This window comes from Stomoxys calcitrans, chromosome 1, assembly GCF_963082655.1.
Source record: "Stomoxys calcitrans chromosome 1, idStoCalc2.1, whole genome shotgun sequence".
Lineage (NCBI taxonomy): Eukaryota > Metazoa > Arthropoda > Insecta > Diptera > Muscidae > Stomoxys > Stomoxys calcitrans.
Window position 1 is genome coordinate 135,606,799 of NC_081552.1, and position 26,406 is coordinate 135,633,204.

The following is a 26,406-nucleotide window of genomic DNA, read 5'->3' on the forward strand; positions in this document are numbered from 1 at the left end:
ATAATCTATCTCTCGGAAACGGTGAGTGCTAGGTAGACAAAACAAGTATGGAATTGTAGATATTATTATTGGCTTTCAAATGAATCGATCCGATTGCAAATCGGTTAAGTCGTCTCCGAGAAAAACGAAAATTACCTATTTCATCTGCACCAGTCACTTTCCGAATGACCCAACCTAAAATTATTCTATATCTCGGAAACTGTGACTGCTATATAGACAATTGTAGATATTATTATTGGCTTTCAAATGAATTAATCCAATCGCAAATCGGTTAAGTCGTTTCCGAGAAAAACGAAAATTACATATTCCATCCGCACAAATCACCTCCAGAATGACCCAACCTAAAAATAATCTAGATCTCGAAAACGATGAGTGCTAGGTAGACAAAACGGGAATGGGATTGTAGATATTATTATTGGCTTTCAAACGAATCAATCCGATTGCGAATCGGTTAAGTCGTTTCCGAGAAAAACGAAAATTACATATTCCATCCGCACAAATCACTTCCAGAATGACCCAACCTAAAAATTATATGTATCTCGGAAACGGTGAGTGCTAGGTAGACAAAACGGGAATGGGATTGTAGATATTATTATTGGGTTTCAAACGAATTAATCCGATTGAGAATCGGTTAAGTCGTTTCCGAAAATTATATATTCCATCCGCATAAGTCACTTACAGAATGACCCAACCTAAAAATCGGTTAAGTCGTTTCCGAGAAACACGAAAATTACGTATTCCATCCGCACAAGTCACTTCCCGAATGACTCAACCTTAAATTATTCTATATTTCGGAAACTGTGAGTGCTATATAGACAAAACCAGTATGAAATTGTAGATATTATTATTGGCTTTCAAATGAATCAATCAAATTAAGAATCGGTTAAGTCGTTTTCGAGAAAAACGAAAATTACGTATTCCATCCGGACAAGTCACTTCCAGAATGACCCAACATAAAAATAATCTATATCTCGGAAACGGTGAGTGCTAGGTAGACAAAACAAGTATGGAATTTTAGATATTATTATTGGCTTTCAAACGAATCAATCCGATTGCGAATAGGTTAAGTCATTTCCGAGAAAAATGAAAATTACATATTCCATCTGCACAAGTCACTTCCAGAATGACCCAACCTAAAAATAATCTATCTCTCGGAAACGGTGAGTGCTAGGTAGACAAAACAAGTATGGAATTGTAGATATTATTATTGGCTTTCAAATGAATCGATCCGATTGCAAATCGGTTAAGTCGTCTCCGAGAAAAACGAAAATTACCTATTTCATCTGCACCAGTCACTTTCCGAATGACCCAACTTAAAATTATTCTATATCTCGGAAACTGTGAGTGCTATATAGACAATTGTAGATATTATTATTGGCTTTCAAATGAATCAATCCATTTGCAAATCGGTTAAGTCGTTTCCAAGAAAAACGAAAATTACATATACCATCCGCACAAATCACCTCCAGAATGACCCAACCTAAAAATAATCTAGATCTCGGAAACCATGAGTGCTAGGTAGACAAAATGGGAATGGGATTGTAGATATTATTATTGGCTTTCAAACGCATCAATCCGATTGCGAATCGGTTAAGTCGTTTCCGAGAAAAACGAAAATCACATACTCCATCCGCACAAATCACTTCCAGAATGACCCAACCTAAAAATTATCTGTATCTCGGAAACGGTGAGTGCTAGGTAGACAAAACGGGAATGGGATTGTAGATATTATTATTGACTTTCAAAAGAAATAAATCCGATTGCGAATCGGTAAAGTCGTTTCCGAAAATTATATATTCCATCCGCATAAGTCACTTACAGAATGACCCAACCTAAAAATCGGTTAAGTCGTTTCCGAGAAACACGAAGATTATGTATTCCATCCGCACAAGTCACTTCCCGAATGACCCAACCTTAAATTATTCTATATCTCGGAAACTGTGAGTGCTATGTAGACCAAACCAGTATGAAATTGTAGATATTATCATTGGCTTTCAAATGAAACAATCCAATTAAGAATCGGTTAAGTCGTTTCCGAGAAAAACGAAAATTACATATTCTATCCGCATAAGTCACTTACAGAATGACCCAAACTAAAAATCGCTTAAGTCGTTTCCGAGAAAAACTAAAAATATATATTTCATCCGCACAAGTCACTTCCAGAATGACCCAACATAAAAATAATCTATATCTCGGAAACGGTGAGTGCTAGGTAGACAAAACAAGTATGGAATTTTATATATTATTATTGGCTTTCAAACGAATCAATCCGATTGCGAATCGGTTAAGTCATTTCCGAGAAAAATGAAAATTACATATTCCATCTGCACAAGTCACTTCCAGAATGACCCAACCTAAAAATAATCTATATCTCGGAAACGGTGAGTGCTAAGTAGACAAAACAAGTATGGGATTGTAGATATTATTATTGGCTTTCAAATGAATCAATCCGATTGCAAATCGGTTAAGTCGTCTCCGAGAAAAACGAAAATTACCTATTTCATCTGCACCAGTCACTTCCCGAATGACCCAACCTAAAATTATTCTATATCTCGGAAACTGTGAGTGCTATATAGACAATTGTAGATATTATTATTGGCTTTCAAATGAATCAATCCAATTGCAAATCGGTTAAATCGTTTCCGGGAAAAACGAAAATTACATATTCCATCCGCACAAGTCACCTCCAGAATGACCCAACCTAAAAATAATCTAGATCTCGAAAACGATGAGTGCTAGGTAGACAAAACGGGAATGGGATTGTAGATATTATTATTGGCTTTCAAACGAATCAATCCGATTGCGATTCGGTTAAGTCGTTTCCGAGAAAAACGAAAATTACATATTCCATCCGCACAAATCACTTCCAGAATGACCCAACCTAAAAATTATCTGTATCTCGGAAACGGCGAGTGCTAGGTAGACAAAACGGGAATGGGATTGTAGATATTATTATTGGCTTTCAAACGAATTAATCCGATTGCCAATCGGTTAAGTCGTTTCCGAAAATTATATACAGCGGTCAAAAAAAGTATTCATCATTAGCAAAATTGATAATAAATTCACTTATTTTGGGTAATTGAAGAAAATTTAAAGTAAACAAATAATGCAGTTTTATGCAATAGTTTATTTTTCGTAATATGTTTTAAAATAAATTCAAAAAATAAATTTAATTAGCGCAAAAAATGCAATTTTATATAATAACACCAAAAACAGAACAAAAAAAGTATTCATCATTGATGTGCTATCATCAAAGTCAAATTCAAATATTATTTGGGAATCCCCCTTTTCTGTTTTATTTAGTAAAGGAGGCTTTGCCCTTGACAGCAAATATTTAATTTCATTGAAAATATAGTTTTTGTCAAAATGGGTCGTAAGCAAAACGAGGTTTCTGATGAGGTAAAAGTTTTGATAATAAAACACCACAGGAATGGTTTAACTCAAAAAACTATCAGTGAAATATTAAATAGACCACGATCTACTATACAATCCATCATCAGAAAGTGGACAGAAACGAAAACTGTTGACAATAAACCAAGATCTGGTCGACCAAAAGCACTTTCAGTTGGAGATGTGCGTTGGCTAGTGCGGCAAGCTCATAAAACTCCGAAGACAAATGCGACCATTCTTCGTAAAAACACTATGGAATATTTAGGGAAGGAAGTTACTACACAAACAATTCGAAATACTCTCAAAAGGCATAGTTACAGAGGAAGAACTGCACGTAAGAAGCCCTTTATAAATAAAATAAACCGAGTGAAAAGGCTAAACTTCGCAAAAATGTATGTAAAACAGCCCGAATCATTTTGGAAAACAGTCATTTTTGCAGACGAGAGCAAGTTTAATCTTTTTGGGTGCGATGGAAAGGTCATAGTGTACAGAAAACCAAATACAGAGCTTGAAGAACGAAACACAGTTGCTACTGTAAAACATGGTGGAGGTGGTTTAATGGTTTGGGGATGTATGGCGGCTTCAGGAGCGGGAAATCTTGAAATTATTAATGGAGTAATGGATCATAAGTATTACATTGACATTTTAAAGAGGAATTTAAAAGATAGTGCTGTAAAACTTGGGCTTGGTAATAACTTTCAATATTATCAAGATAATGACCCCAAACATTCTGCTTTAAATACCAAGATGTGGATGCTGTATAACTGCCCCAAAGTCATTAAAACTCCTCCTCAAAGTCCCGACTTGAACCCAATTGAACATCTTTGGGAACATCTCGAACGCAAATTGAGAACGCGCAATTTTTCGAGCAAGAGTCAAATGCAACAGGTGATAATGGAGGAATGGACTAATATAGACCAAAATATAACCGCTAAATTAGTCCAATCGATGTCAAACCGTTTAAAAGAAGTTATAAGACGCGGTGGTCGAATAACAAAGTATTAATTTTTTTAAATTATGTTATTTATTTTTTTGTTTTTTTGCAATGATGAATACTTTTTTTGTTTAATTTTTTGTGTTCAGCTGTAAAATGGCCCTTTTTGTTCCAATAAATACTATTTTTTTCTTTAAAAACAATGAAATTGTGTACATATATATCACACAAGCACTACTGCATCATTAGTTTAATATGTTTTTATTCCAATTGTCTTTTGTAGACTTATTAAAAAAAAAACATTGAATGATGAATACTTTTTTTGACCGCTGTATTCCATCCGCATAAGTCACTTACATAATGACCCAACCTAAAAATCGGTTAAGTCGTTTCCGAGAAACACGAAAATTACGTATTCCATCCGCACAAGTCACTTCCAGAATGACCCAACCTAAAAATAATCTATATCTCGGAAACGGTGAGTGCTAGGTAGACAAAACGGGAATGGGATTGTAGATATTATTATTGGCTTTCAAACGAAACAATCTGGTTGCGAATCGGTTAAGTCGTTTCCGAGAAAAACGAAAATTACATATTCCATCCGCACAAAACACTTCCAGAATGACCCAACCTAAAAATGATCTGTATTTCGGAAACGGTGATTGCGTATCGGTTAAGTCGTTTCCGAGAAAAACGAAGATTACATATTCCATCCGCACAAGTCACTTACAGAATGGCCCAACCTAAAAATCGGTTAAGTCGTTTCCGAGAAACACGAAAATTATATATTCCATCCGCACGAGTCACTTTCAGAATGCCAAACCTAAAAATAATCTATATCTCGGAAACGGTGAGTGCTAGGTAGACAAAACAAGTGTGGAATTTTATATATTATTATTGGCTTTCAAATGAATCAATCCGATTGCGAATCGGTTAAGTCATTTCCGAGAAAAACGAAAATTACATATTCCATCCGCACAAGTCACTTCCAGAATGACCCAACCTAAAAATAATCTATATCCCGGAAAAGGTGAGTGCTAGGAAGACAAAATCAGTATGGAATTTTAGATATTATTATTGACTTTCAAATGAATCATTCCGATTGCAAATCGGTTAAGTCATTTCCGAGAAAAACGAAAATTACATATTCCATTTGAACAAGTCACTTCCAGAATGACCCAAACTAAAAATAATCTATATCTCAGAAACGGTGAGTGCTAGGTAGACAAAACAAGTATGAAATTGCAGATATTATTATTGGCTTTCGAACAATTCAATCCGATTGCGAATCGGTTAAGTCGTTTCCGAGAAAAACGAAAATTACATATTCCATTCGCATAACTCACTTACAGAATGACCCAACCTAAAAATCGCTTAAGTCGTTTCCGAGAAAAACTAAAATTACATATTCCATCCGCACAAGTCACTTCCAGAATGACCCAACATAAAAATAATCTATATCTCGGAAACGGTGAGTGCTAGGTAGACAAAACATGTATGGAATTTTAGATACTATTATTGGCTTTCAAACAAATCAATCCGATTGCGAATCGGTTAAGTCATTTCCGAGAAAAATGAAAATTACATATTCCATCTGCACAAGTCACTTCCAGAATGACCCAACCTAAAAATAATCTATATCTCGGAAACGGTGAGTACTAGGTAGACAAAACAAGTATGGAATTGTAGATATTATTATTGGCTTTCAAATGAATCAATCCGATTGCAAATCGGTTAAGTTGTCTCCGAGAAAAACGAAAATTACATATTCCATCCGCACAAGTCACTTACAGAATGACCCAACCTAAAAATCGGTTAAGTCGTTTCCGAGAAACACGAAAATTACATATTCCATCCGCACAAATGACTTTCAGAATGACCCAACCTAAAAATTATCTGTATCTCGGAAACGGTGAGTGCTAGGTAGACAAAACGGGAATGGGATTCTAGATATTATTATTGGGTTTCAAACGAATTAATCCGATTGCGAATCGGTTAAGTCGTTTCCGAAAATTATATATTCCATCCGCATAAGTCACTTACAGAATGACCCAACCTAAAAATCGGTTAAGTCGTTTCCGAGAAACACGAAAATTACGTATTCCATCCGCACAAGTCACTTCCCGAATGACCCAACCTTAAATTATTCTATATTTCGGAAACTGTGAGTGCTATATAGACAAAACCAGTATGAAATTGTAGATATTATTATTGGCTTTCAAATGAATCAATCAAATTAAGAATCGGTTAAGTCGTTTCCGAGAAAAACTAAAATTACGTATTCCATCCGGACAAGTCACTTCCAGAATGACCCAACATAAAAATAATCTATATCTCGGAAACGGTGAGTGCTAGGTAGACAAAACAAGTATGGAATTTTAGATATTATTCGTCTCCGAGAAAAACGAAAATTACCTATTTCATCTGCACCAGTCACTTTCCGAATGACCCAACCTAAAATTATTCTATATCTCGGAAACTGTGAGTGCTAGGTAGACAAAACAAGTATGGAATTGTAGATATTATTATTGGCTTTCAAATGAATCGATCCGATTGCAAATCGGTTAAGTCGTCTCCGAGAAAAACGAAAATTACCTATTTCATCTGCACCAGTCACTTTCCGAATGACCCAACCTAAAATTATTCTATATCTCGGAAACTGTGAGTGCTATATAGACAATTGTAGATATTATTATTGGCTTTCAAATGAATCAATCCAATTGCAAATCGGTTAAGTCGTTTCCGAGAAAAACGAAAATTACATATACCATCCGCACAAATCACCTCCAGAATGACCCAACCTAAAAATAATCTAGATCTCGGAAACCATGAGTGCTAGGTAGACAAAATGGGAATGGGATTGTAGATATTATTATTGGCTTTCAAACGAATCAATCCGATTGCGAATCGGTTAAGTCGTTTCCGAGAAAAACGAAAATCACATATTCCATCCGCACAAATCACTTCCAGAATGACCCAACCTAAAAATTATCTGTATCTCGGAAACGGTGAGTGCTAGGTAGACAAAACGGGAATGGGATTGTAGATATTATTATTGGCTTTCAAACGAACTAATCCGATTGCGAATCGGTTAAGTCGTTTCCGAAAATTATATATTCCATCCGCATAAGTCACTTACAGAATGACCCAACCTAAAAATCGGTTAAGTCGTTTCCGAGAAACACGAAAATTACGTATTCCATCCGCACAAGTCACTTCCCGAATGACCCAACCTTAAATTATTCTATATTTCGGAAACTGTGAGTGCTATATAGACAAAACCAGTATGAAATTGTAGATATTATTATTGGCTTTCAAATGAATCAATCAAATTAAGAATCGGTTAAGTCGTTTCCGAGAAAAACTAAAATTACGTATTCCATCCGGACAAGTCACTTCCAGAATGACCCAACATAAAAATAATCTATATCTCGGAAACGGTGAGTGCTAGGTAGACAAAACAAGTATGGAATTTTAGATATTATTATTGGCTTTCAAACGAATCAATCCGATTGCGAATAGGTTAAGTTATTTCCGAGAAAAATTAAAATTACATATTCCATCTGCACAAGTCACTTCCAGAATGACCCAACCTAAAAATAATCTATCTCTCGGAAACGGTGAGTGCTAGGTAGACAAAACAAGTATGGAATTGTAGATATTATTATTGGCTTTCAAATTAATCGATCCGATTGCAAATCGGTTAAGTCGTTTTCGAGAAAAACGAAAATTACCTATTTCATCTGCACCAGTCACTTTCCGAATGACCCAACCTAAAATTATTCTATATCTCGGAAACTGTGAGTGCTATATAGACAATTGTAGATATTATTATTGGCTTTCAAATGAATTAATCCAATCGCAAATCGGTTCAGTCGTTTCCGAGAAAAACGAAAATTACATATTCCATCCGCACAAATCACCTCCAGAATGACCCAACCTAAAAATAATCTAGATCTCGAAAACGATGAGTGCTAGGTAGACAAAACGGGAATGGGATTGTAGATATTATTATTGGCTTTCAAACGAATCAATCCGATTGTGAATCGGTTAAGTCGTTTCCGAGAAAAACGAAAATTACATATTCCATCCGCACAAATCACTTCCAGAATGACCCAACCTAAAAATTATCTGTATCTCGGAAACGGTGAGTGCTAGGTAGACAAAACGGGAATGGGATTGTAGATATTATTATTGGGTTTCAAACGAATTAATCCGATTGAGAATCGGTTAAGTCGTTTCCGAAAATTATATATTCCATCCGCATAAGTCACTTACAGAATGACCCAACCTAAAAATCGGTTAAGTCGTTTCCGAGAAACACGAAAATTACATATTCCATCCGCACAAATCACTTTCAGAATGACCCAACCTAAAAATTATCTGTATCTCGGAAACGGTGAGTGCTAGGTAGACAAAACGGGAATGGGATTGTAGATATTATTATTGGGTTTCAAACGAATTAATCCGATTGAGAATCGGTTAAGTCGTTTCCGAAAATTATATATTCCATCCGCATAAGTCACTTACAGAATGACCCAACCTAAAAATCGGTTAAGTCGTTTCCGAGAAACACGAAAATTACGTATTCCATCCGCACAAGTCACTTCCCGAATGACCCAACCTTAAATTATTCTATATTTCGGAAACTGTGAGTGCTATATAGACAAAACCAGTATGAAATTGTAGATATTATTATTGGCTTTCAAATGAATCAATCAAATTAAGAATCGGTTAAGTCGTTTCCGAGAAAAACTAAAATTACGTATTCCATCCGGACAAGTCACTTCCAGAATGACCCAACATAAAAATAATCTATAACTCGGAAACGGTGAGTGCTAGGTAGACAAAACAAGTATGGAATTTTAGATATTATTATTGGCTTTCAAACGAATCAATCCGATTGCGAATAGGTTAAGTCATTTCCGAGAAAAATGAAAATTACATATTCCATCTGCACAAGTCACTTCCAGAATGACCCAACCTAAAAATAATCTATCTCTCGGAAACTGTGAGTGCTATATAGACAAAACCAGTATGGAATTGTAGATATTATTATTGGCTTTCAAATGAATCAATCCAATTGCAAATCGGTGAAGTCGTTTTCGAGAAAAACGAAAATTACGTATTCCATCCAAAAACAATCTATATTTTGGAAACAGTGAGTGCTACGTAGATATAACCAGTATGGAATTGTAGATATTATTAATGGCTTTCAAAAAATCAATCCGAATGCGAATCGGTTAAGTCGTTTCCGAGAAAAACGAAAATTACATATTCCACCCTCACAAGTCACTTCCAGAATGACCCAACCTAAAATTAATCTATATCTCGGAAACGGTGAGTGCTAGGTAGACAAAACAAGTATGGAATTTTAGATATTATTATTGGCTTTCAAATGAATCAATCCGATTGCGAATAGGTTAAGTCATTTCCGAGAAAAATTAAAATTACATATTCCATCTGCACACGTCACTTCCAGAATGACCCAACCTAAAAATAATCTATCTCTCGGAAACGGTGAGTGCTAGGTAGACAAAACAAGTATGGAATTGTAGATATTATTATTGGCTTTCAAATGAATCGATCCGATTGCAAATCGGTTAAGTCGTCTCCGAGAAAAACGAAAATTACCTATTTCATCTGCACCAGTCACTTTCCGAATGACCCAACCTAAAATTATTCTATATCTCGGAAACTGTGAGTGCTATATAGACAATTGTAGATATTATTATTGGCTTTCAAATGAATCAATCCAATTGCAAATCGGTTAAGTCGTTTCCGAGAAAAACGAAAATTACATATTCCATCCGCACAAATCACCTCCAGAATGACCCAACCTAAAAATAATCTAGATCTCGGAAACCATGAGTGCTAGGTAGACAAAATGGGAATGGGATTGTAGATATTATTATTGGCTTTCAAACGAATCAATCCGATTGCGAATCGGTTAAGTCGTTTCCGAGAAAAACGAAAATCACATATTCCATCCGCACAAATCACTTCCAGAATGACCCAACCTAAAAATTATCTGTATCTCGGAAACGGTGAGTGCTAGGTAGACAAAACGGGAATGGGATTGTAGATATTATTATTGGCTTTCAAACGAACTAATCCGATTGCGAATCGGTTAAGTCGTTTCCGAAAATTAGATATTCCATCCGCATAAGTCACATACAGAATGAACCAACATAAAAATCGGTTAAGTCGTTTCCGAGAAACACGAAGATTATGTATTCCATCCGCACAAGTCACTTCCCGAATGACCCAACCTTAAATTATTCTATATCTCGGAAACTGTGAGTGCTATATAGACAAAACCAGTATGGAATTGTAGATATTATTATTGGCTTTCAAATGAATCAATCCAATTGCAAATCGGTGAAGTCGTTTTCGAGAAAAACGAAAATTACGTATTCCATCCAAAAATAATCTATATTTTGGAAACAGTGAGTGCTACGTAGATATAACAAGTATGGAATTGTAGATATTATTAATGGCTTTCAAAAAATCAATCCGAATGCGAATCGGTTAAGTCGTTTCCGAGAAAAACGAAAATTACATATTCCACCCTCACAAGTCACTTCCAGAATGACCCAACCTAAAATTAATCTATATCTCTGAAACAGTAAGTGCTAGGTAGACAAAACAAGTACGGAATTGAAGATATTATTATTGGCTTTCAAACGAATCAATTCGATTGCGAACCGGTTAAGTCGTTTCCGAGAAAAAAGAAAATTACCTATTTCATTTGCACCAGTCACTTCCAGAATGACCCAACCTAAAAATTATCTAAATCTCGGAAACGATGAGTGCTAGGTAGACAAAACAAGTGTGGAACTGTAGATATTATTATTGGTTTTCAAACGAATCAATCCGATTGCGAATAGGCTAAGTCGTTTCCGAGAAAAACGAAAATTACATATTCCATCCGCACCAGTCACTTCCCGAATGACCCAACATAAAAATAATCTATATCTCGCAAACGGTGAGTGCTAGGTAGACAAAACGGGAATGGGATTGTGGATATTTTTATTGGCTTTCAAACGAATTAATCCGATTGCCAATCGGTTAAGTCGTTTCCGAGAAAAACGAAAATTACATATTCCATCCGCATAAGTCACTTACAGAATGACCCAACCTAAAAATAATCTATATCTCGGAAACGGTGAGTGCTAGGTAGACAAAACAAGTATGGAATTGTAGATATTATTATTGGCTTTCAAATAAACTGATTCGATTGCAAATCGGTTAAGTCGTTTCCGAGAAAAAAGAAAATTACCTATTTCATTTGCACCAGTCACTTCCAGAATGACCCAACCTAAAAATTATCTAAATCTCGGAAACGATGAGTGCTAGGTAGACAAAACAAGTGTGGAACTGTAGATATTATTATTGGTTTTCAAACGAATCAATCCGATTGCGAATAGGCTAAGTCGTTTCCGAGAAAAACGAAAATTACATATTCCATCCGCACAAGTCACTTCCAGAATGACCCAACATAAAAATAATCTATATCTCGGAAACGGTGAGTGCTAGGTAGACAAAACGGGAATGGGATTGTAGATATTATTATTGGCTTTCAAACGAATCAATCCGATTGCGAATCGGTTAAGTCATTTCCGAGAAAAACGAAAATTACATATTCCATCCGCACAAGTCACTTTCAGAATAACCCAATCTAAAAATAATCTATATCTCGACAACAGTGAGTGCTAGGAAGACAAAATCAGCTACGTAGATATAACCAGTATGGAATTGTAGATATTATTAATGGCTTTCAAAAAATCAATCCGAATGCGAATCGGTTAAGTCGTTTCCGAGAAAAACGAAAATTACATAGTCCACCCTCACAAGTCACTTCCAGAATGACCCAACCTAAAATTAATCTATATCTCGGAAACGGTGAGTGCTAGGTAGACAAAACAAGTATGGAATTTTAGATATTATTATTGGCTTTCAAACGAATCAATCCGATTGCGAATAGGTTAAGTCATTTCCGAGAAAAATGAAAATTACATATTCCATCTGCACAAGTCACTTCCAGAATGACCCAACCTAAAAATAATCTATCTCTCGGAAACGGTGAGTGCTAGGTAGACAAAACAAGTATGGAATTGTAGATATTATTATTGGCTTTCAAATGAATCGATCCGATTGCAAATCGGTTAAGTCGTCTCCGAGAAAAACGAAAATTACCTATTTCATCTGCACCAGTCACTTTCCGAATGACCCAACCTAAAATTATTCTATATCTCGGAAACTGTGAGTGCTATATAGACAATTGTAGATATTATTATTGGCTTTCAAATGAATCAATCCAATTGCAAATCGGTTAAGTCGTTTCCGAGAAAAACGAAAATTACATATTCCATCCGCACAAATCACCTCCAGAATGACCCAACCTAAAAATAATCTAGATCTCGGAAACCATGAGTGCTAGGTAGACAAAATGGGAATGGGATTGTAGATATTATTATTGGCTTTCAAACGAATCAATCCGATTGCGAATCGGTTAAGTCGTTTCCGAGAAAAACGAAAATCACATATTCCATCCGCACAAATCACTTCCAGAATGACCCAACCTAAAAATTATCTGTATCTCGGAAACGGTGAGTGCTAGGTAGACAAAACGGGAATGGGATTGTAGATATTATTATTGGCTTTCAAACGAACTAATCCGATTGCGAATCGGTTAAGTCGTTTCCGAAAATTAGATATTCCATCCGCATAAGTCACATACAGAATGGCCCAACCTAAAAATCGGTTAAGTCGTTTCCGAGAAACACGAAGATTATGTATTCCATCCGCACAAGTCACTTCCCGAATGACCCAACCTTAAATTATTCTATATCTCGGAAACTGTGAGTGCTATATAGACAAAACCAGTATGGAATTGTAGATATTATTATTGGCTTTCCAATGAATCAATCCAATTGCAAATCGGTGAAGTCGTTTTCGAGAAAAACGAAAATTACGTATTCCATCCAAAAATAATCTATATTTTGGAAACAGTGAGTGCTACGTAGATATAACCAGTATGGAATTGTAGATATTATTAATGGCTTTCAAAAAATCAATCCGAATGCGAATCGGTTAAGTCGTTTCCGAGAAAAACGAAAATTACATATTCCACCCTCACAATTCACTTCCAGAATGACCCAACCTAAAATTAATCTATATCTCGGAAACAGTGAGTGCTAGGTAGACAAAACAAGTACGGAATTGAAGATATTATTATTGGCTTTCAAACGAATCAATTCGATTGCGAACCGGTTAAGTCGTTTCCGAGAAAAAAGAAAATTACCTATTGCATTTGCACCAGTCACTTCCAGAATGACCCAACCTAAAAATTATCTAAATCTCGGAAACGATGAGTGCTAGGTAGACAAAACAAGTGTGGAACTGTAGATATTATTACTGGTTTTCAAACGAATCAATCCGATTGCGAATAGGCTAAGTCGTTTCCGAGAAAAACGAAATTTACATATTCCATCCGCACCAGTCACTTCCCGAATGACCCAACATAAAAATAATCTATATCTCGCAAACGGTGAGTGCTAGGTAGACAAAACGGGAATGGGATTGTGGATATTTTTATTGGCTTTCAAACGAATCAATCCGATTGCCAATCGGTTAGTCGTTTCCGAGAAAAACGAAAATTACATATTCCATCCGCATAAGTCACTTACAGAATGACCCAACCTAAAAATAATCTATATCTCGGAAACGGTGAGTGCTACGTAGACAAAACAAGTATGGAATTGTAGATATTATTATTGGCTTTCAAATAAACTGATTCGATTGCGAATCGGTTAAGTCGTTTCCGAGAAAAACGAAAATTACATATTCCATTCGCATAAGTCACTTACAGAATGACCCAACCCAAAAATCGCTTTAATCGTTTCCGAGAAAAACGAAAATTACATATTCCATCCGCAAAAGTCACTTCCAGAATGACCCAACCTAAAAATTATCTAAATCTCGGAAACGATGAGTGCTAGGTAGACAAAACAAGTATGAAATTTTAGATATTATTATTGGCTTTCAAACGAATCAATCCGATTGCGAATCGGTTAAGTCATTTCCGAGAAAAACGAAAATTACATATTCCATCCGCACAAGTCACTTTCAGAATAACCCAATCTAAAAATAATCTATATCTCGACAACAGTGAGTGCTAGGAAGACAAAATCAGTATGGAATTGTAGATATTATTATTGGCTTTCAAATGAATCAATCCAATTGCAAATCGGTTAAGTCGTTTCCGAGAAAAACGAAAATTACATATTCCATCCGCACAAGTCGCTTCCGTAATGACCCAACCTAAAAATAATCTATATTTTGGAAACAGTGAGTGCTACGTAGACATAACCAGTAGGGAATTGTAGATATTATTAATGGCTTTCAAAAAAATCAATCCGATTGCGAATCGGTTAAGTCGTTTCCGAGAAAAACGAAAATTACATATTCCACCCTCACAAGTCACTTCCAGAATGACCCAACCTAAAATTAATCTATATCTCGGAAACAGTAAATGCTAGGTAGACAAAACAAGTACGGAATTGTAGATATTATTATTGGCTTTCAAACGAATCAATTCGATTGCGAACCGGTTAAGTCGTTTCGAGAAAAACGAAAATTACATATTCCATCCTCACAAGTCACTTCCAGAATGACCCAACCTAAAAATAATCTATATCTCGGAAAGGGTGAGTGCTAGGTAGACAAAACAAGTATGGAATTTTAGATATTATTATTGGCTTTCAAACGAATCAATCCGATTGCGAATCGGTTAAGTCATTTCCGAGAAAAACGAAAATTAGTTATTCCATCCGCACAAGTCACTTTCGGAATAACCCAATCTAAAAATAATCTATATCTCGACAACAGTGAGTGCTAGGAAGACAAAATCAGTATGGAATTGTAGATATTATTATTGGCTTTCAAATGAATCAATCCAAATGCAAATCGGTTAAGTCGTTTCCGAGAAAAACGAAAATTACATATTCCATCCGCACAAGTCGCTTCCGTAATGACCCAACCTAAAAATAATCTATATTTTGGAAACAGTGAGTGCTACGTAGACATAACCAGTATGGAATTGTAGATATTATTAATGGCTTTCAAAAAAATCAATCCGATTGCGAATCGGTTAAGTCGTTTCCGAGAAAAACGAAAATTACATATTCCACCCTCACAAGTCACTTCCAGAATGACCCAACCTAAAATTAATCTATATCTCGGAAACAGTAAATGCTAGGTAGACAAAACAAGTACGGAATTGTAGATATTATTATTGGCTTTCAAACGAATCAATTCGATTGCGAACCGGTTAAGTCGTTTCCGAGAAAAAAGAAAAGTACCTATTTCATTTGCACCAGTCACATCCAGAATGACCCAACCTAAAAATTATCTAAATCTCGGAAACGATGAGTGCTAGGTAGACAAAACAAGTGTGGAACTGTAGATATTATTATCGGCTTTCAAAAAAATCAATCCGATTGCGAATCGGTTAAGTCGTTTCGAGAAAAACGAAAATTACATATTCCATCCTCACAAGTCACTTCCAGAATGACCCAACCTAAAAATAATCTGTATCTCGGAAAGGGTGAGTGCTAGGTAAACAAAACAAGTATGGAATTTTAGATATTATTATTGGCTTTCAAACGAATCAATCCGATTGCGAATCGGTTAAGTCATTTCCGAGAAGAACGAAAATTAGTTATTCCATCCGCACAAGTCACTTTCGGAATAACCCAATCTAAAAATAATCTATATCTCGACAACAGTGAGTGCTAGGAAGACAAAATCAGTATGGAATTGTAGATATTATTATTGACTTTCAAATGAATCAATCCGATTGCAAATCGGTTAAGTCGTTTCCGAGAAAAACGAAAATTACATATTCCATTTGCACAAGTCACTTTCAGAATGAACCAACATTAAAATAATCTATATATCGGAAACGATGAGTGCTAGGTAGACAAAACAAGTATGAAATTGTAGATATTATTGTTGGCTTTCAAACAAATCAATCCGATTGCGAATCGGTTAAGTCGTTTCCGAGAAAAACGAAAATTACATATTCCATTCGCATAAGTCACTTACAGAATGACCCAACCCAAAAATCGCTTTAATCGTTTCCGAGAAAAACGAAAATTACATATTCCATCCGCAAAAGTCACTTCCAGAATGACCCAACCTAAAAATTATCTAAATCTCGGAAACGATGAGTGCTAGGTAGACAAAACAAGTATGAAATTTTAGATATTATTATTGGCTTTCAAACGAATAAATCCGATTGCGAATCGGTTAAGTCATTTCCGAGAAAAATGAAAATTACATATTCCATCCGCACAAGTCACTTCCAGAATGACCCAACCTAAAAATAATCTATATCTCGGAAACGGTGAGTGCTAGGTAGACAAAACAAGTATGGAATCGTAGATATTATTATTGGCTTTCAAATGAATCAATCCGATTGCAAATCGGACAAAACAAGTATGGAATTTTATATATTATTATTGGCTTTCAAACAAATCAAACCTATTGCGAATCGGTTAAGTCGTTTCCGAGAAAAACGAAAATTACATATTCCATCCGCATAAGTCACTTACAGAATGACCCAACCTAAAAATCGCTTAAGTCGTTTCCGAGAAACACGAAAATTACGTATTCCATCCGCACATGTCACTTCCAGAATGACCAAACCTAAAAATAATCTATATCTCGGAAACGGTGAGTGCTAGGTAGACAAAACAAGTATGGAATTTTATATTTTATTATTGGCTTTCAAATGAATCAATCCGATTGCGAATCGGTTAAGTCATTTCCGAGAAAAATGAAAATTACATATTCCATCCGCACAAGTCACTTCCAGAATGACCCAACCTAAAAATAATCTATATCTCGGAAACGGTGAGTGATAGGTAGACAAAACAAGTATGGAATTGTAGATATTATTATTGGCTTTCAAATGAATCAATCCGATTGCAATTCGGACAAAACAAGTATGGAATTTTATATATTATTATTGGCTTTCAAACGAATCAAACCGATTGCGAATCGGTTAAGTCGCTTCCGAGAAAAACGAAAATTACGTATTCCATCCGCATAAGTCACTTACAGAATGACCCAACCTAAAAATCGATTAAGTCGTTTCCGAGAAACACGAAAATTACGTATTCCTCCGCACAAGTCACTTCCAGAATGACCAAACCTAAAAATAATCTATATCTCGGAAACGGTGAGTGCTAGGTAGACAAAACAAGTATGGAATTTTATATGTTATTATAGGCTTTCAAATGAATCAATCTGATTGCGAATCGGTTAAGTCATTTCCGAGAAAAACGAAAATTACATATTCCATCCGCACAAGTCACTTCCAGAATGACCAAACCTAAAAATAATCAATATCTCGGAAACGGTGAGTGCTAGGTAGCCAAAACAAGTATGGAATTTTAGATATTATTATTGGCTTTCAAACGAATAAATCCGATTGCGAATCGGTTAAGTCATTTCCGAGAAAAATGAAAATAACATATTCCATCCGCACAAGTCACTTCCAGAATGACCCAACCTAAAAATAATCTATATCTCGGAAACGGTGAGTGCTAGGTAGACAAAACAAGTATGGAATTGTAGATATTATTATTGGCTTTCAAATGAATCAATCCGATTGCAAATCGGACAAAACAAGTATGGAATTTTATATATTATTTTTGGCTTTCGAACGAATCAAACCGATTGCGAATCGGTTAAGTCGTTTCCGAGAAAAACGAAAATTACATATTCCATCCGCACAAGTCACTTACAGAATGACCCAGCCTAAAAATCGCTTAAGTCGTTTCCGAGAAACACGAAAATTAAGTGTTCCATCCGCACAAGTCACTTCCAGAATGACCAAACCTAAAAATAATCTATATCTCGGAAACGGTGAGTGCTAGGTAGACAAAACAAGTATGGAATTTTATATGTTATTATTGGCTTTCAAATGAATCGATCCGATTGCGAATCGGTTAAGCCATTTCCGAGAAAAACGAAAATTACATATTCCATCCGCACAAGTCACTTCCAGAATGACCAAACCTAAAAATAATCTATATCTCGGAAACGGTGAGTGCTAGGTAGACAAAACAAGTATGAAATTGCAGATATTATTATTGGCTTTCAAACGAGTCAATCCGATTGCGAATCGGTTAAGTCATTTCCGTGAAAAATGAAAATTACATATTCCATCCGCACAAGTCACTTCCAGAATGACCCAACCTAAAAATAATCTATATCTCGGAAACGGTGAGTGCTAGGTAGACAAAACAAGTATGCAATTGTAGATATTATTATTGGCTTTCATATAAATTGATTCGATTGCAAATCGGTTAAGTCGTTTCCGAGAAACACTAAAATTACATATTCCATCCGCACAAGTCACTTCCAGAATGACCCAACATAAAAATAATCTATATCTCGGAAACGGTGAGTGCTACGTGGATAAAACAAGTATGGAATTGTAGATATTATTATTGGCTTTCAAATGAATCAACCCGATTGCGAATCGGTTAAGTCGTTTCCGAGAAAAACAAAAATTACATATTCCATCCGCACAAGTCACTTCCAGAATGACCAAACCAAAAAATAATCTATATCTCGGAAACGGTGAGTGCTAGGTAGACAAAGCAAGTATGGAATTTTAGATATTATTATTGGCTTTCAAACGAATCAATCCGATTGCGAATCGGTTAAGTCATTTCCGAGAAAAACGAAAATTACATATTCCATCCGCACAAGTCACTTTCAGAATAACCCAATCTAAAAATAATCTATATCTCGACAACAGTGAGTGCTAGGAAGACAAAATCAGTATGGAATTGTAGATATTATTATTGACTTTCAAATGAATCAATCCGATTGCAAATCGGTTAAGTCGTTTCCGAGAAAACGAAAATAACATATTCCATTTGCACAAGTCACTTTCAGAATGATCCAACATTAAAATAATCTATATATCGGAAACGATGATTGCTAGGTAGACAAAACAAGTATGAAATTGTAGATATTATTGTTGGCTTTCAAACAAATCAATCCGATTGCGAATCGGTTAAGTCGCTTCCGAGAAAAACGAAAATTACATAGTATTCCATTCGCGTAACTCACTTACAGAATGACCCAACCCAAAAATCGCTTTAATCGTTTCCGAGAAAAACGAAAATTACATATTCCATCCGCAAAAGTCACTTCCAGAATGACCCAACCTAAAAATTATCTAAATCTCGGAAACGATGAGTGCTAGGTAGACAAAACAAGTATGAAATTTTAGATATTATTATTGGCTTTCAAACGAATCAATCCGATTGCGAATCGGTTAAGTCATTTCCGAGAAAAATGAAAATTACATATTCCATCCGCACAAGTCACTTCCAGAATGACACAATCTAAAAATAATCTATATCTCGACAACAGTGAGTGCTAGGAAGACAAAATCAGTATGGAATTGTAGATATTATTATTGACTTTCAAATGAATCAATCCGATTACAGTCGTTTCCGAGAAACACGAAAATTACGTATTCCATCCGCACAAGTCACTTCCCGAATGACCCAACCTAAAATTATTCTATATCTCGGAAACTGTGAGTGCTATATAGACAAAACCAGTATGAAATTGTAGATATTATTATTGGCTTTCAAATGAATCAATCCAATTGCAAATCGGTTAAGTCGTTTTCGAGAAAAACGAAAATTACATATTCCATCCGCACAAGTCACTTCCGTAATGACCGAACCTAAAAATAATCCATATTTTGGAAACAGTGAGTGCTACGTAGACATAGCCAGCATGGAATTGTAGATATTATTATTGGCTTTCAAAAAAATCAATCCGATTGCGAATCGGTTAAGTCGTTTCCGAGAAAAACGAAAATTACATATTCCACCCTCACAAGTCCCTTCCAGAATGACCCAACCTAAAAATAATCTATATCTCGGAGACAGTGAGTGCTAGGTAGACAAAACAAGTATGAAATTGCAGATATTATTGTTGGCTTTCAAACAAATCAATCCGATTGCGAATCGGTTAAGTCGTTTCCGAGAAAAACGAAAATTACATATTCCATCCGCATAAGTTACTTACAGAATGACCCAACCTAAAAATTGCTTAAGTCGTTTCCGAGAAACACGAAAATTAGTATTCCACCCTCACAAGTCACTTCCAGAATGACCCAACTTAAAAATAATCTATATCTCGGAAACGGTGAGCTAGGTAGGCAAAAAAAGAATTGTAGATATTAATTTTGGCTTTCAAATGAATCGATCCGATTGCAAATCGGACAAAACAAGTATGGAATTTTATATATTATTATTGGCTTTAAACGAATCAATCCGATTGCGAATCGGTTAAGTCGTTTCCGAGAAAAACGAAAATTACATATTCCATCCGCATAAGTCACTTACAGAGTGACACAACCTAAAAATCGCTTAAGTCGTTTCCGAGAAACACGAAAATTACGTATTCAATCCGCACAAGTCACTTCCAGAATGACCAAATCTAAAAATAATCTATATCTCGGAAACGATGAGTGCTAGGTAGACAAAACAAGTATGGAATTTTATATATTATTATTGGCTTTCAAATGAATCAATCCGATTGCGAATCGGTTAAGTCATTTCCGAGAAAAACGAAAATTACATATTCCATCCGCACAAGTCACTTCCAGTATGACCCAACCTAAAAAAAGAGTGCTAGGAAGACAAAATCAGTATGGAATTTTAGATATTATTATTGACTTTCAAATGAATCAATCCGGATGCAAATCGGTTAAGTCGTTTCCGAGAAAAACGTAAATTACGTATTCCTTTTGCACAAGTCACTTCCAGAATTACCCAACCTAAAAATAATCTATATCTCGGAAACGGTGAGTGCTAGGTAGACAAAACAAGTATGAAATTGCAGATATTATTATTGGCTTTCAAACGAATCAATCCGATTGCGAATCGGTTAAGTCATTTCCGAGAAAAATGAAAATTACATATTCCATCCGCACAAGTCACTTCCGGAATGACCCAACCTAAAAATAATCTATATCTCGGAAACAATGAGTGCTGGGTGGACAAAACAAGTATGGAATTGTAGATATTATTATTGGCTTTCAAATGAATCAATCCGATCGCAAATCGGTTAAGTCGTCTCCGAGAAACACGAAAATTACCTATTCCATCTGCACCAGTCACTTCCCGAATAACCCAATCTAAAATTATTCTATATCTCGGAAACTGTGAGTGCTATATAGACAATTGTAGATATTATTATTGGCTTTCAAATAAATCAATCCAATTGCAAATCGGTTAAGTCGTTTCCGAGAAAAACGAAAATTACATATTCCATCCGCACAAGTCACTTCCAGAATGACCCAACCTAAAAATAATCTATATCTCGGAAACGGTGAGTGCTAGGTAGACAAAACGTGAATGGGATCGTAGATATTATTATTGGCTTTCAAACGAATCAATCCGATTGCGAATCGGTTAAGTCGTTTCCGAGAAAAACGAAAATTACATATTCCATCCGCACAAATCACTTCCAGAATGACCCAACCTAAAAATTATCTGTATCTCGGAAACGGTGAGTGCTAGGTAGACAAAACGGGAATGGGATTGTAGATATTATTATTGGCTTTCAAACGAATTAATCCGATTGCGAATCGGTTAAGTCGTTTCCGAAAATTATATATTCCATCCGCATAAGTCACTTACAGAATGACCCAACCTAAAAATCGGTTAAGTCGTTTCCGAGAAACACGAAAATTACGTATTCCATCCGCACAAGTCACTTTCAGAATGACCCAACCTAAAATTATTCTATATCTCGGAAACTGTGAGTGCTATATAGACAAAACCAGTATGAAATTGTAGATATTATTATTGGCTTTCAAATGAATCAATCCAATTGCAAATCGGTTAAGTCGCTTCCGAGAAAAACGAAAATTACATATTCCATCCGCACAAGTCACTTCCGTAATGACCCAACCTAGAAATAATCTATATTTTGGAAACAGTGAGTGCTAGGTAGACATAAACAGTATGGAATTTTAGATATTATTATTGACTTTTAAATGAATCAATCCGATTGCGAATCGGTTAAGTCGTTTCCGAAAAAAACGAAAATTACATATTCCGCCCTCACAAGTCACTTCTAGAATGACCCAACCTAAAAATAATCTATATCTCGGAAACAGTGAGTGCTAGGTAGACAAAACGAGAATGGGATTGTAGATATTATTATTGGCTTTCAAACGAATCAATCCGTAATGACCCAACCTAGAAATAATCTATATTTTGGAAACAGTGAGTGCTAGGTAGACATAAGCAGTATGGAATTTTAGATATTATTATTGACTTTTAAATGAATCAATCCGATTGCGAATCGGTTAAGTCGTTTCCGAGAAAAACGAAAATTACCTATTTCATGTGCAGAAGTCATTTCCAGAATGACCCAACCTAAAAATAATCTATATCTCGGAAACGGTGAGTGCTTGGTAGATATAACCAGCACGGAATTGTAGATATTATTATTGGCTTTCAAAAAAATCAATCCGATTGCGAATCGGTTAAGTCGTTTCCGAGAAAAACGAAAATTACATATTCCATCCGCACAAGTCACTTCCGTAATGACCCAACCTAAAAATAATCTATATCTCGGAAACGGTGAGTGCTAGGTAGACAAAACAAGTATGGAATTGTAGATATTATTATTGGCTTTCAAATGAATCACCCCGATTGCAAATCGGTTAAATCGTTTCCGAGAAAAACAAAAATTACATATTCCATCCGCACAAGTCACTTCCAGAATGACCTAACCTAAAAATATTCTATATCTCGGAAACGGTGAGTGCTAGGTAGACAAAACAAGTATGCAATTGTAGATATTATTATTGGCTTTCAAATAAATTGATTCAATTGCAAATCGGTTAAGTCGTTTCCGAGAAACACTAAAATTACATATTCCATCCGCACAAGTCACTTCCAGAATGAACCAACATAAAAATAATCTATATCTCGGAAACGGTGAGTGCTACGTGGATAAAACAAGTATGGAATTGTAGATATTATTATTGGCTTTCAAATGAATCAAACCGATTGCAAATCGGTTAAGTCGTTTCCGAGAAAAACAAAAATTACATATTCCATCCGCACAAGTCACTTCCAGAATGACCAAACCAAAAAATAATCTATATCTCGGAAACGGTGAGTGCTAGGTAGACAAAACAAGTATGTAATTTTAGATATTATTATTGACTTTCAAATGAATCAATCCGATTGCGAATCGGTTAAGTCGTTTCCGAGAAAAACGAAAATTACATATTCCATTTGCACAAGTCACTTTCAGAATGATCCAACATTAAAATAATCTATATATCGGAAACGATAAGTGCTAGGTAGACAAAACAAGTATGAAATTGTAGATATTATTGTTGGCTTTCAAACAAATCAATCCGATTGCGAATCGGTTAAGTCGTTTCCGAGAAAAACGAAAATTATATATTCCATTCGCATAAGTCACTTACAGAATGACAAAACCCAAAAATCGCTTTAATCGTTTCCGAGAAAAACAAAAATTACATATTCCATCCGCAAAAGTCACTTCCAGAATGACCCAACCTAAAAATTATCTAAATCTCGGAAACGATGAGTGCTAGGTAGACAAAACAAGTATGAAATTTTAGATATTATTATTGGCTTTCAAACGAATAAATCCGATTGCGAATCGGTTAAGTCATTTCCGAGAAAAATGAAAACTACATATTCCATCCGCACAAGTCACTTCCAGAATGACCCAACCTAAAAATAATCTATATCTCGGAAACGTTGAGTGCTAGGTAGACAAAACCAGTATGGAATTGTAGATATTATTATTGGCTTTCAAATGAATCAATCCGATTGCAAATCGGACAAAACAAGTATGGAATTTTATATATTATTATTGGCTTTCAAACGAATCAAACCGATTGCGAATCGGTTAAGTCGTTTCCGAGAAAAACGAAAATAACATATTCCATCCGCATAAGTCACTTACAGAATGACCCAACCTAAAAATCGCTTAAGTCGTTTCCGAGAAACACGAAAATTACATATTCCATCCGCACATGTCACTTCCAGAATGACCAAACCTAAAAATAATCTATATCTCGGAAACGGTGAGTGCAAGGTAGACAAAACAAGTATGGAATTTTATATATTATTATTGGCTTTCAAATGAATCAATCCGATTGCGAATCGGTTAAGTCATTTCCGAGAAAAACGAAAATTACATATTCCATCCGCACAAGTCACTTCCAGAATGACCAAACCTAAAAATAATCTATATCTCGGAAACGGTGAGTGCTAGGTAGACAAAACAAGTATGAAATTGCAGATATTATTCCACCCAAAACATGTATTGAATTTTAGATATTATTATTGGCTTTCAAACGAATAAATCCGATTGCGAATCGGTTAAGTCATTTCCGAGAAAAATGAAAATTATATATTCCATCCGCACAAGTCACTTCCAGAATGACCCAACCTAAAAATAATCTATATCTCGGAAACGGTGAGTGCTAGGTGGACAAAACAAGTATGGAATTGTAGATATTATTATTGGCTTTCAAATGAGTCAATCCGATTGCCAATCGGACAAAACAAGTATGGAATTTTATATATTATTATTGGCTTTCAACGAATCAAACCGATTGCGAATCGGTTAAGTCGCTTCCGAGAAAAACGAAAATTACATATTCCATCCGCATAAGTCACTTACAGAATGACCCAACCTAAAAATCGCTTAAGTCGTTTCCGAGAAACACGAAAATTACGTATTCCATCCGCACAAGTCACTTCCAGAATGACCAAACCTTAACATAATCTATATCTCGGAAACGGTGAGTGCTAGGTAGACAAAACAAGTATGTAATTTTATATGTTATTATTGGCTTTGAAATGAATCAATCTGATTGCGAATCGGTTAAGTCATTTCCGAGAAAAACGAAAATTACATATTCCATCCGCACAAGTCACTTCCAGAATGACCAAACCTAAAAATAATCAATATCTCGGAAACGGTGAGTGCTAGGTAGACAAAACAAGTATGGAATTTTATATGTTATTATTGGCTTTCAAACGAATAAGTCCGATTGCGAATCGGTTATGTCATTTCCGAGAAAAATGAAAATAACATATTCCATCCGCACAAGTCACTTCCAGAATGACCTAACCTAAAAATAATCTATATCTCGGAAACGGTGAGTGCTAGGTAGACAAAACAAGTATGGAATTGTAGATATTATTATTGGGTTTCAAATGAATCAATCCGATTGCAAATCGGACAAAACAAGTATGGAATATTATATATTATTATTGGCTTTCAAACGAATCAAACCGATTGCGAATCGGTTAAGTCGCTTCCGAGAAAAACGAAAATTACATATTCCATCCGCGTAAGTCACTTACAGAATGACCCAACCTAAAAATCGCTTAAGTCGTTTCCGAGAAACACGAAAATTAAGTATTCCATCCGCACAAGTCACTTCCAGAATGACCAAACCTAAAAATAATCTATATCTCGGAAACGGTGAGTGCTAGGTAGACAAAACAAGTATGGAATTTTATATGTTATTATTGGCTTTCAAATGAATCAATCTGATTGCGAATCGGTTAAGTCATTTCCGAGAAAAACGAAAATTACATATTCCATCCGCACAAGTCACTTCCAGAATGACCAAACCTAAAAATAATCAATATCTCGGAAACGGTGAGTGCTAGGTAGACAAAACAAGTATGGAATTTTATATGTTATGATTGGCTTTCAAACGAATAAATCCGATTGCGAATCGGTTAAGTCATTTCCGAGAAAAATGAAAATAACATATTCCATCCGCACAAGTCACTTCCAGAATGACCTAACCTAAAAATAATCTATATCTCGGAAACGGTGAGTGCTAGGTAGACAAAACAAGTATGGAATTGTAGATATTATTATTGGCTTTCAAATGAATCAATCCGATTGCAAATCGGACAAAACAAGTATGGAATTTTATATATTATTATTGG